At 49.2% G+C, this 12,154-nt stretch overlaps 1 protein-coding gene across 2 annotated transcripts in view; it reads right to left on the reverse strand.

Annotated features, from left to right (window-relative positions):
• Positions 1 to 3,969, reverse strand: part of ko (Stork-head domain-containing protein knockout) — a 41,581-nt gene extending 37,612 nt beyond the window's left edge. For both annotated transcript variants that reach the window (XM_045738951.2, XM_045738950.2), the window contains exon 1: positions 3,604 to 3,969. The gene's annotated coding sequence lies outside the window, so the exon portion shown is untranslated. The remainder of the gene's footprint in view (positions 1 to 3,603) is intronic.
• Between the last annotated feature and the right edge of the window lie 8,185 nt (positions 3,970 to 12,154).

The following is a 12,154-nucleotide window of genomic DNA, read 5'->3' on the forward strand; positions in this document are numbered from 1 at the left end:
AAAGATTTGGTTTGGGTTCCTATCCTGGCCGGGGAGAATTGACTAGGCGCCAATCGTTAACTGTAGCCTCTATTTACCCAACAGTAAAATGGGTACCTGGTTGTTAAACGATTTGGCAGGTCGTATTCCGGGAAATATTTGGATTAAGGACTTGCCGGAAACGCTATGCCTGCTAGTAGCTCTACAAGAATGTAAGAACGTTTGTATATATAAATAAATAAAACTATGTAAACTGACATCTAATAGGATCTAAAGGCCTTGGCATCACGTGGAGAGACCACGTCACAAACAACACAGTGCTCGAGAGAACAGGAATCTCTTCAATGTTCTCTCTCCTGAAGCAGAGACGCATGCGAAGGCTGGGACATGTCACACGTATGGAAGCATATGCCGCAGACGTTATTCTCTTTATGTGGGCTTCAGGAGACAGGTTTGGTGTGATATCAACTCCTAGATCTTTCTCTCTGTCTGTTTCATTAAGTACTTCATCTCCTATTCTGTATCCTGTGCCTGGCCTCCTGTTTCCACTGCCTAGTTTCATTACTTTGCATTTACTCGGGTTGAACTTCAACAGCCATTTGTTGGACCATTCACTCAGTCTATCCAGGTCATCTTGTAGCCTCCTACTATCATCCTCTGTTTCAATCCTCCTCATAATTTTTGCATCGTCGGCAAACATTGAGAGGAACGAATCTATACCCTCTGGGAGATCATTTACATATACCAGAAACAGTATAGGTCCAAGGACTGACCCCTGCGGGACTCCACTTGTGACGTCTCGCCAATCTGAGACCTCACCCCTCACACAGACTCGTTGTCTCCTGTTGCTTAGGTACTCCTCTATCCACCGGAGTACCTTCCCTCTCACTCCAGCCTGCATCTCTAACTTTCGCACTAGCCTCTTGTGTGGCACTGTATCAAAGGCTTTCTGATAATCCAAAAATATGCAGTCTGCTCACCCTTCTCTTTCGTGCCTTATTTTTGTTGCCTGGTCGTAGAATTCAAGTAACCCTGTGAGGCAGGATCTGCCATCCCTGAACCCATGTTGATGCTGTGTTACAAAGTTTCTTCGCTCCAGGTGCTCCACTAGTTTTCTTCGCACAATCTTCTCCATCAGCTTGCATGGTATGCAGGTTAGGGACACTGGCCTGTAGTTCAGTGCCTCCTGTCTATCCCCTTTCTTGTATATCGGGACTACGTTAGCCGCTTTCCAAATATCTGGCAGTTCCCCTGTTGCCAGTGATTTGTTATACACTATGGAGAGTGGTAGGCACTATACACTATGGAGAGTGGTAGGCACAGTTCTCTTGCTCCTTCCTTTAGAACCCAAGGGGAGATTCCATCTGGGCTTATAGCCTTCGTCACGTCCAACTCTAGTAAACACTTCCTTACTTCCCCACTGGTAATCTCAAACTCTTCCAGTGGTTCCTGGTTAGCTATTCCCTCACTTACCTCTGGAATTTCTCCTTGCTCTAAGGTGAAGACCTCCTGGAATTTCTTATTCAATTCCTCACACACTTCCTTGTCATTTGTAGTGAATCCTTCCGCCCCTATCCTTAATCTCATAACCTGTTCCTTTACTGTTGTTTTTCTCCTAATGTGGCTATGCAACAATTTAGGCTGAGTCTTTGCCTTGCTTGCGATGTCATTTTCGTATTGTCCTTCTGCCTCTCTTCTCATCCTGACATATTCATTCCTGGCATTCTGGTATCTTTCTCTGCTCTCCAGTGTCCTGTTATTCCTATAGTTTCTCCATGCCCTTTTACTTTGCTGCTTAGCTAGCCGACATCTCTGATTAAACCATGGGTTTCTCATTTTCATTTCTCTGTTTTCCTTTTGGACTGGGACAAACTTGTTTGCTGCGTCCTTGCACTTCTGCGTGATGTAATCCATCATATCTTGGGCCGTCTTTCCCCTGAGCTCTGTTTCCCATGCTATATCTGTTAGGAATTTTCTTATCCCCTCATAGTTTCCCTTTCGGTATGCTAACCTTTTGGTTTCGGTATCCCTCCTCGAGTTCAATAACCCTTCTTCAATCAAGTACTCAAACACCAGTACACTGTGGTCGCTCATTCCTACTGGGTCCTCAAAACCGATTTCTCTTATGTCAGAGTCGTTCAGAGTGAAGACTAGGTCGAGTCTCGCTGGTTCGTCATTGCCTCTCATCCTTGTGGGTTCTCCGACATGCTGGGTTAAAAAGTTGCTTGTGTGTGTTGCACACGTGTGCGTGTGCGTGCGTGCGTGTGCGTGTGCGCGCGCGTGTGTGTGTGTGTGTGTGTGTGTGTGTGTGTGTGTGTGTGTGTGTGTGTGCGTGCGTGCGTGCGTGCGTGCGTGCGTGCGTGCGTGCGTGCGTGCGTGAGCGTGCGCGCCTTGTCATATATTATTAACTTTGTATTAACATCCCTCTCTAGTCCATTACATTTACATGCCAGCCTTAAGCCTACCACTAATCAACACATCAAGCCTTGCTGATTGCGCGCGTGCACGTGTCCTGCCTTACACTACACCTGTCCTGCCTTACACTACACGTGTCCTGCCTTACACTACACGTGTCCTGCCTTACACTACACCTGTCCTGCCTTACACTACACCTGTCCTGCCTTACACTACACGTGTCCTCCCTTACACTACACCTGTCCTGCCTTACACTACACCTGTCCTGCCTTACACTACACCTGTCCTGCCTTACACTACACCTGTCCTGCCTTTCACTACACCTGTCCTGCCTTACACTACACCTGTCCTGCCTTACACTACACCTGTCCTGCCTTTCACTACACCTGTCCTGCCTTACACTACACCTGTCCTGCCTTACACTACACCTGTCCTGCCTTACACTACACCTGTCCTGCCTTACACTACACCTGTCCTGCCTTACACTACACCTGTCCTGCCTTACACTACACCTGTCCTGCCTTACACTACACCTGTCCTGCCTTTCACTACACCTGTCCTGCCTTACACTACACGTGTCCTGCCTTACACTACACCTGTCCTGCCTTACACTACACGTGTCCTGCCTTACACTACACCTGTCCTGCCTTACACTACACCTGTCCTGCCTTACACTACACCTGTCCTGCCTTACACTACACCTGTCCTGCCTTACACTACACCTGTCCTGCCTTTCACTACACCTGTCCTGCCTTACACTACACCTGTCCTGCCTTACACTACACCTGTCCTGCCTTACACTACACCTGTCCTGCCTTACACTACACCTGTCCTGCCTTACACTACACCTGTCCTGCCTTACACTACACCTGTCCTGCCTTACACTACACCTGTCCTGCCTTACACTACACCTGTCCTGCCTTACACTACACCTGTCCTGCCTTACACTACACCTGTCCTGCCTTACACTACACCTGTCCTGCCTTACACTACACGTGTCCTGCCTTACACTACACGTGTCCTGCCTTACACTACACCTGTCCTGCCTTACACTACACGTGTCCTGCCTTACACTACACCTGTCCTGCCTTACACTACACCTGTCCTGCCTTACACTACACGTGTCGTCTGCCTCAACCTTCCCAGTACCCTCACAACCTGGCGCGGTGTTACCATGTGTGCGTCCTGGTATATATGGGAGGCGCCCACCTTGTAGGCCGTAGTGGTGGTGGTGGTGTGTGGTGGCTGGGTGAGAGTTACGCCCACTCACACACTCACTCACACCTTCCACCTTCACATGTGCGTGCAGGTGGTGCAGCTTCCCTCACAGCTGTAGTGCCGACGCTGCACTCACTTTCATTAATTCATTTTCACTCCACCCCTCTTCCCCCATCAGTTATATATCACTGCCTCAGCACTCCTTCGGCCATCTCCTTAACACAAAACTAACAAAACGACACACATTCTTAAGTCCATTGTTATTTGGAACTTGTAGTTACATAAATTCACAATTAGTGTCACGGAATCGAGAGCTTGGTGCGTTACACCTCTCTCTTACATAGTCAGCGTGCAACTGTTTCCAGGATCACCTAGCAAGTGTTTTGGCCTGGGAAGATGGCAGTTCTTGTACTGCACACAAATCATACAATCAACGTTTACTTTGATTTGTATCACGATAAACCATATTTTCCACTTGAGAGAGATATTTTAATATTTTTTTCTGTCGATATTGCTGTGATAATCATAGTATTGACGCCCAGGAATGGTCAGAAAAATTGTGTTATCTTACACGTATTTTGCCGCACCTCCATTGATCTACAGCGACGACACCACACTCCTTCCATTTCACCTCAAAATTTGCAGCTGAGAGTGTATTACGCATAACTATCGAGTTTGTACAACTTATAGTCATGTATTATGTCATAAAATAACATTCAGTACTTTCTAGCATCACTCAGCTGAACAAAAAAATTTTAATGACATTTGGTCGTGCGTCTGGCGAGGAGGCCGAGGCGGCGCCGCAGGGCTGCCTCTGGGACCAGCCGATGGGTCAATTTTTTTATCAATTTAAAAAAAAAATTCAAATTATTCCATCATGGACTCATAGATCAGCAACAGTCATGCGCAAGGCGTCAATAGAGCGTCAAGAAAATCTGTATTGCTATCTAATTAGTCGGTGTGGCTGCACTATCACCCAGTGAATGGTACAAATGAATTTCTGTGATCAGTCACGCCCTCTTGGCCGGGGAAAATGACAGTTCTGTCAGCTGGTTCTCCTGCGTAACCCAAATTCTGGCCCGTTATCCATTATTCTGCATCGTCAACCCTTAATTCTGCCCCATCAACCATAGCTCTGTCATCATCAACCATAGCTCTGTCACCATCAACCATAGATTTACCACCATCAACCATAGCTCTGTCACCATCAACCATAGATTTACCACCATCAACCATAGCTCTGTCACCATCAACCATAGATTTACCACCATCAACCATAGCTCTATCACCATCAACCATAGCTCTACCACCATCAACCATAGCTTTACCACCATCAACCATAGCTCTGTCACCATCAACCATAGCTCTACAACTATCAACCATAGACCTGCCACCATCAACCATAATTCTGACCTGCCTTAATTTGTTACCGTGATGTCAATTCTTGATATCAACGTGTTTCGGTGTCTGACCATGCCTGCTGGTTGATGGTCTGGTCAACCAACCAGACTGTTAGACCCCATGGCCGGCAATCCCGTCCAATTAACTAATATCTCAACCTGTCCTCTTACAAGTTACGTCTGAATTTGGCCGTTTGCCCGTATGGCCGAAAATGGACGTAATTTGAAAATAAAAAAATAATTGAAAATAAATTTTGGATTTTTTTTTCCAAAGCAGTATGTTAAGGGTCCTCTGGTAGGTTAGGAGGGCAGGAAGTTCTCCTAAGGTTTCAAAACGTCCTGAAAACCGTTAATTAAAAGTTTCCTCTCCTAACCTAACCGAGTAAGACGGAGGACTCAAAACAGAAAACGGGACAGTACATCACTTGCCGGAGCCGATTTCATTTCAAATTACGTCCATTTTTGGCCATAGTGCGCGCTATGGTAAAAAATGGAGCGAAAAGCGGCGTTATTTTAAAAGGACGAGTTTATATAGCCTGCCACTTCAATCACGTAAGCGTCTATTGTGTCCATTAATTTCGCCACGTACGGTGACCGTTTCCAATCATTCTGGACCAATAACAAATGATATTCTGCTCAAGAATCATTCTTTACAACACCAACAATATCCATTACAGTGCCAAGCGCACATATATATGTGTAGGATCCTATAGTACATTGGTTCACGTTCTCGACTCACTATATTAGAGGACTCGAGTTCGATCTCCGGGCGGGACAGAAATGGTTAGGCACGTTTTCCTCTCATCTGATGCCACTGTCCACCCAGCAGTACATGTACGCCCCCGGCAGCTAGGAAAGTGTTGTGGGGTTGTATACTTTCGGTAGTTCCGCCTTGCTGGGGTCCTCGATGTAAGCCTAAAGTATGTATACACACAGGCTTCCTGTCCCCGGCAACCTAAATTATATTTCTACCCCGTGAATCATGAGAGTGCCACAACAACCAGTTTAATCCAACTTTGCTCCGTCGACCACTACTCTGCGCCATCAACAATTATATAGTTACACCAGCCTTTATTTTACCCCCTTGAACCATTATTCTTGCCCGTCTTCCCTTATTGGTCTGTGTCAGCCATTATTATACCCCGCTGGGGGGGGGGTGTACCCGACGTTTGTCCGGGTGATGGAGGCCATGTGTTCACTACACACTCTCGTCATCACTGTAACCACCTTCACTACACACTCTCGTCATCACTGTAACCACCTTCACTACACACTCTCGTCATCACTGTAACCACCTTCACTACACACTCTCGTCATCACTGTAACCACCTTCACTACACACTCTCGTCATCACTGTAACCACCTTCACTACACACTCTCGTCATCACTGTAACCACCTTCACTACACACTCTCGTCATCACTGTAACCACCTTCACTACACACTCTCGTCATCACTGTAACCACCTTCACTACAGAGCTTCAAGGCTACGGTGCGTGACCATGCAGACAGGAGTTGGAGGCTGACAGGTGCCCCGAGAGGCAGCCTTTCCACTCGAGTTAAGAGCTGGCGCTTGACATGAAGGGAGCCTTGTCTTGGCTGACGGGGAGGGAGAACACCCATGGGAGAGAGACTTGTTTAGTTCATTTATTATGTACCCCATACCCATCCCATGGGCGGTGGTGGACCCCATACCCATCCTATGGGCGGTGGTGGACCCCATACCCATCCTATGGGCGGTGGTGGACCCCATACCCATCCTGTGGGCGGTGGTGGACCAAATACCCGTCCTGTAGGCGGTGGTGGATCCCATACCCATCCCGTGGGCGGTGGTGGACCCAATACCCGTCCTGTGGGCGGTGGTGGACCCCATACCCATCCTATGGGCGGTGGTAGACCCCATGCCCATTCTGTGGGCGGTGGTAGACCCCATACCCATCCTGTGGGCGGTGGTGGACCCCATACCCATCCTGTGGGTGGTGGTGGACCCCATACCCATCCTGTGGGCGGTGGTGGACCCCATACCCATCCTATGGGCGGTGGTGGACCCCATACCCATCCTATGGGCGGTGGTGGACCCCATGCCTATCCTGTGGGCGGTGGTGGACCCCCATATCCATCCTGTGGGCGGTGGTAGACCCCATGCCCATCCTATGGGCGGTGGTGGACCCCATACCCATCCTATGGGCGGTGGTGGACCCCATACCCATCCTATGGGCGGTGGTGGACCCCATACCCATCCTATGGGCGGTGGTGGACCCCATACCCATCCTATGGGCGGTGGTGGACCCCATACCCATCCTATGGGCGGTGGTGGACCCCATACCCATCCTATGGGCGGTGGTGGACCCCATACCCATCCTATGGGCGGTGGTAGACCCCATGCCCATTCTGTGGGCGGTGGTAGACCCCATGCCCATCCTGTGGGCGGTGGTAGACCCCATGCCCATCCTGTGGGCGGTGGTAGACCCCATGCCCATCCTGTGGGCGGTGGTGGACCCCATGCCCATCCTGTGGGCGGTGGTGGACCCCATGCCCATCCTGTGGGCGGTGGTGGACCCCCATACCCATCCTGTGGGCGGTGGTGGACCCCCATATCCATCCTGTGGGCGGTGGTGGATCCCCATATCCTTCCTGTGGGCGGTGGTGGACCCCATACCCGTCCTGTGGGCGGTGGTGGATCCCATACCCATCCTGTGGGCGGTGGTGGACCAAATACCCGTCCTGTAGGCGGTGGTGGATCCCATACCCATCCCGTGGGCGGTGGTGGACCCAATACCCGTCCTGTGGGCGGTGGTGGATCCCATACCCATCCTGTGGGCGGTGGTGGATCCCATACCCATCCTGTGGGCGGTGGTGGATCCCATACCCGTCCTGTGGGCGGTGGTGGATCCCATACCCATCCTGTGGGCGGTGGTGGACCCAATACCCGTCCTGTGGGCGGTGGTGGATCCCATACCCATCCTGTGGACGGTGGTGGACCCAATACCCGTCCTGTGGGCGGTGGTGGATCCCATACCCATCCTGTGGGCGGTGGTGGATCCCATACCCGTCCTGTGGGCGGTGGTGGATCCCATACCCATCCTGTGGGCGGTGGTGGACCCAATACCCGTCCTGTGGGCGGTGGTGGACCCCATACCCATCCTGTGGGTGGTGGTGGACCCCATACCCATCCTGTGGGCGGTGGTGGACCCCATACCCATCCTGTGGGCGGTGGTGAACCCCATACCCATCCTGTGGGCGGTGAAAGAAAAGGTTATAGAGGCAAATAATGGGCTCAGGGACTGAATCCCAAAATTCATTTAGCTAAGCAAGTTACAGTTTTGATGAGCTAGTTACAAAATTTAATGTATAATGCTATATTAATAATTAATAGGTTCGAGAACAATCACAAGTACAGTCTCCAACTTAAGCAACAAAGTAGATGGAAAATTCCTTGGTGTTCTCATCGATAACTAGCTGAAACATCTGTCATAGACTGCTATGAATAGTACATAATTGCACTTATTTGTCTTCTTACATTTACCACCCCATTTTTGGAGGACGGACTGAATCTACGAGAGGAGTTGTCCCTCCCCAGTGTTAAAAGCAGAATTAAGGAACTGAATACTAAGCTTGCAATTAAGATAGCCAGAGATTCCCTTTACAATGATATTGTCAAGAAAAACTGAGCTCTGTGCTACTTGCAGGGGGGAAACAAGAGAAGCAAAAAATGGCATCACAGATCAGTCTGCTACCTCGAAGAACTTCACCTGCTTGAGCAAGCCCGTGAGCTCCTGCCTAAAGAGAGGTTCCATTCCTGGGTGGATGACTAATGCAGCATTATCTTCAATGAAATGTCAACGAAAAAGTCCAACATGATACCACAAGAAATGAGGCACAGGTATCTCGGGGAAATTTATAAAGCCGGAAATAAACTAGATCAAATTTACACTGATTGGTCATCTAATCCTGTCAATGGCAGGGCTGGTGCAGCATACACTGTAATTAGGATTAATGCCTTACAACGCAGAAATGATGGAAAATCCCGTATTGAGAACCATGCCTCTTCAACACAAGCAGAGCTAACTGCCATTTAAAATTTTGCCCCGAGGGGCGAGTTTATTGGGCAGCGCCACTCATCTTGTGAGTGCACATACCGCCATAGTAGCATGTACAACACTCTCCAATAGGAAGAAAACTCGCTGGGTTGTTCATCCTGTCACTTGTACCCAGACACGTTTGAGGAGCTGTTCACTTGAGACAGGCTTGGCTTTACAAGAGTGTAAATACTATGCTATGTATTCTCACAAACCCAATGTACCTTCTTGTATATAAATAAATAAATAAAATAAATAAACAAGTGAGCATGGCTGGTGTGCCCGGGAACCATAACAGCCTCCCCGGTGTGGGCCCCCGTCCCCGCCGGGTCCCCCGGGTGCTGGTCCCCGGTGAGGATCCCAACCCGGGGCCCTCCAACAGTACTGGTACAGGTGACTCTACAACAGGGGATGATGGTTACTGCCGACTAGTCCAAGGCAGAAACAGCAGAAACCGGGACAGGGTGAGCAGCAACAGAAGCAGCAACCTCAACAACAACAACAACAAGATGAAGACAGTGAGTGGCACACCCTAATCTTTCCTGCAATGGGATTGACAGCAGCAGATAAGTACAGATGGATTATTGAGGCCGCCCGCGCCCACAGCGCAGAGTATCGCATAGAGACCAGGTGTGTAGGTGGCAATGTTAGTGCACGGGTGCAGGGTTACAGCTCCCTCAAGTACTTCACAGAGACCAGTCTCGAGTATCAAGGTAAGAATGTTAAATTGTTGGAAGCAAACACACAGACAAGACAAACTAAAATTATAATTAAGAACTATAGTATTCATGTTGACGTGGAATATCTCAAGGACTATGAAGAGATTGTTTGGGTCGAGCGCAACACTGGACCAGGGGAACTGGCCAAAAATCAAGCAATTGCTATGTGGAAAGGAGACCTGCCCCCAGTCATTAAAATACCAGGCATGAGGGCATGTAAAGTGGAGAGTTATATTAGCTGCGCGTCCTTATGTGGCAACTGTCAACTTTAGGATCATAGAACGTGGCAATGTGATCGCCCAATTAGGTGTGGGTGTTACAGTGGCTCTCACGACACCAAGCAGTGTCTGGCCAAGCTTACATCGGGTGGGGGTGGCGGGGTAATACCTAGATGTGTCAACTGCAAGCAGCCCTATCATGCCTGGAACAGGTATTGCAGTAAGAGGCCTGACTGGCAGGGCTTGAGAAGGACGCCGACGCAGAACAGCAGGTGGACCAGTGAACAAGGGCGGAAATGGCTTCGTGAACAGTACTATAGCAAGCCAGGGTCCAGCCTACAGTAGGCAGACAACAGCCTGGGGTAGTGGTGGAGTGACCCACCACCACCCCACACAGGCCCAACCAGACCCCAATCCTGTCACAAACCCACTTACCTCTATCCCATTCACTAACCCAACCCTATCTCCCTCACTAACCCCAACCCTACCCCACCCAACAACCTCATTCCTGCTTCATCACCCATACCCCCCCTAACGCCTCCCAGTCAACCAGCTTGTAGCGAGTAAACTTATACTCGCTCCATTATCTCATCATCTTAATGGCATAACTAATTACACAAGCTATAATCCTATCCCTATTTACAGGTAACGGGTTTTCCACCCTCCTATCTTACTGTGAGGTGTAGTCACCGTATATAAGCAAGCGATTTGAGAATAGCAAACCAGTACAATTTCCACAGTCAACAATGTAGCACTCAGCGTGTACAGTTCTAATCGACCCAAGACGCTACAGCTTCCACACAGAGCAGACAGCAAACTACGACCGCATCGAGCCGCCACGCTCTCGCTCCCCGAGTTAAGACACTCACAATTCCCAATTGAGCCGCCACGCTCTCCCACATAGAGCTCCACGACTCCGGCCACACTTAGCTCTCTGCTCTGCTCCAGGCTTCGTCTCAACGTCTACGACACTGCTGTATCCAGGACTACTAAATAAATAGGAAACTCACTAAACACTGTGTCAACTCAACAACGTAACATAATCGTACGTTACAAGCTCTTCCGCCTCTCAGGCGACCCTCCCTCCCTCCCAACCTACCACTCCCCCTCCTCACTCACCAGCCAACACCTTACTGGGTCCAGATGAAACAATGCCGCCCGATATGGAAGCAATGATTACCCACGTGATAAAAAAAATCACCCACTCATGCAAGAACTATTGAGCAAGCAAAATAAACTTGAGAATACCCTTTGTACAATCCAGAAGACCCAGGGGGACATACTTCAAATTCTGCAGGGCCTGAACTTGTTTCAGGCGAGTTCAGCAGGTTGCAACTTGGTGCATGAGGATGCAACACGAGCCACGGCACATAACAGCAGACTCAGTGCTATCGCTGCCACAGTGAACACACCACCACCACCAGTGAACACACCACCACCAACACCACCACCAGTGAACACACCACCACCAACACCACCACCAGTGAACACAACACCACCAGCAGCACCACCAGTGAACACAACGACACTAGTGTACACAACACCATTGACCACTGGCACCCATACAAACAGTACCACCAGCACATGACGGTGGTGCAACACTACATACAACACCACCAGTGCACACACTCTCACCAGCAACAACACCGCACACAGTACATCTGATGACCAACACCTCCACGATGGATAACCACGGTGAAGAAAGTCTCACTATTTTTTATTTTATTTTATTTATATATATACAAGAAGGTACATTGGGTTTGGGAGAATACATTGGATAGTACAGTAATTACAGTCTTGTAAAGCCACTAGTACGCGCAGCGTTTCGGGCAGAGACTATTCTACAATGGAACTGCAATGACGTTCGTGGTAGACTTAATGACTACTAATGGTAGACTAATACAATACGCTCGTGAACACCAAACTGATGTCATAGTGCTACAGGAGACGCTGGTAGGTGAGGACTTCAACCCAAGATTCAACGGTTATCGCAAGTTCTCCCTGCCCGCTGGGGAAAGAAAACGGGGTCTCGTCACTTTTGTAAATAACAACATTCCCGCACAGATTATTGATGACCTGCACATGGGGGATGAGTTTGAATCACTGGGAGTAACCCTTTACTTAAAC

The sequence above is a fragment of the Procambarus clarkii genome, chromosome 43 (assembly GCF_040958095.1).
Source record: "Procambarus clarkii isolate CNS0578487 chromosome 43, FALCON_Pclarkii_2.0, whole genome shotgun sequence".
Taxonomy (NCBI): domain Eukaryota; kingdom Metazoa; phylum Arthropoda; class Malacostraca; order Decapoda; family Cambaridae; genus Procambarus; species Procambarus clarkii.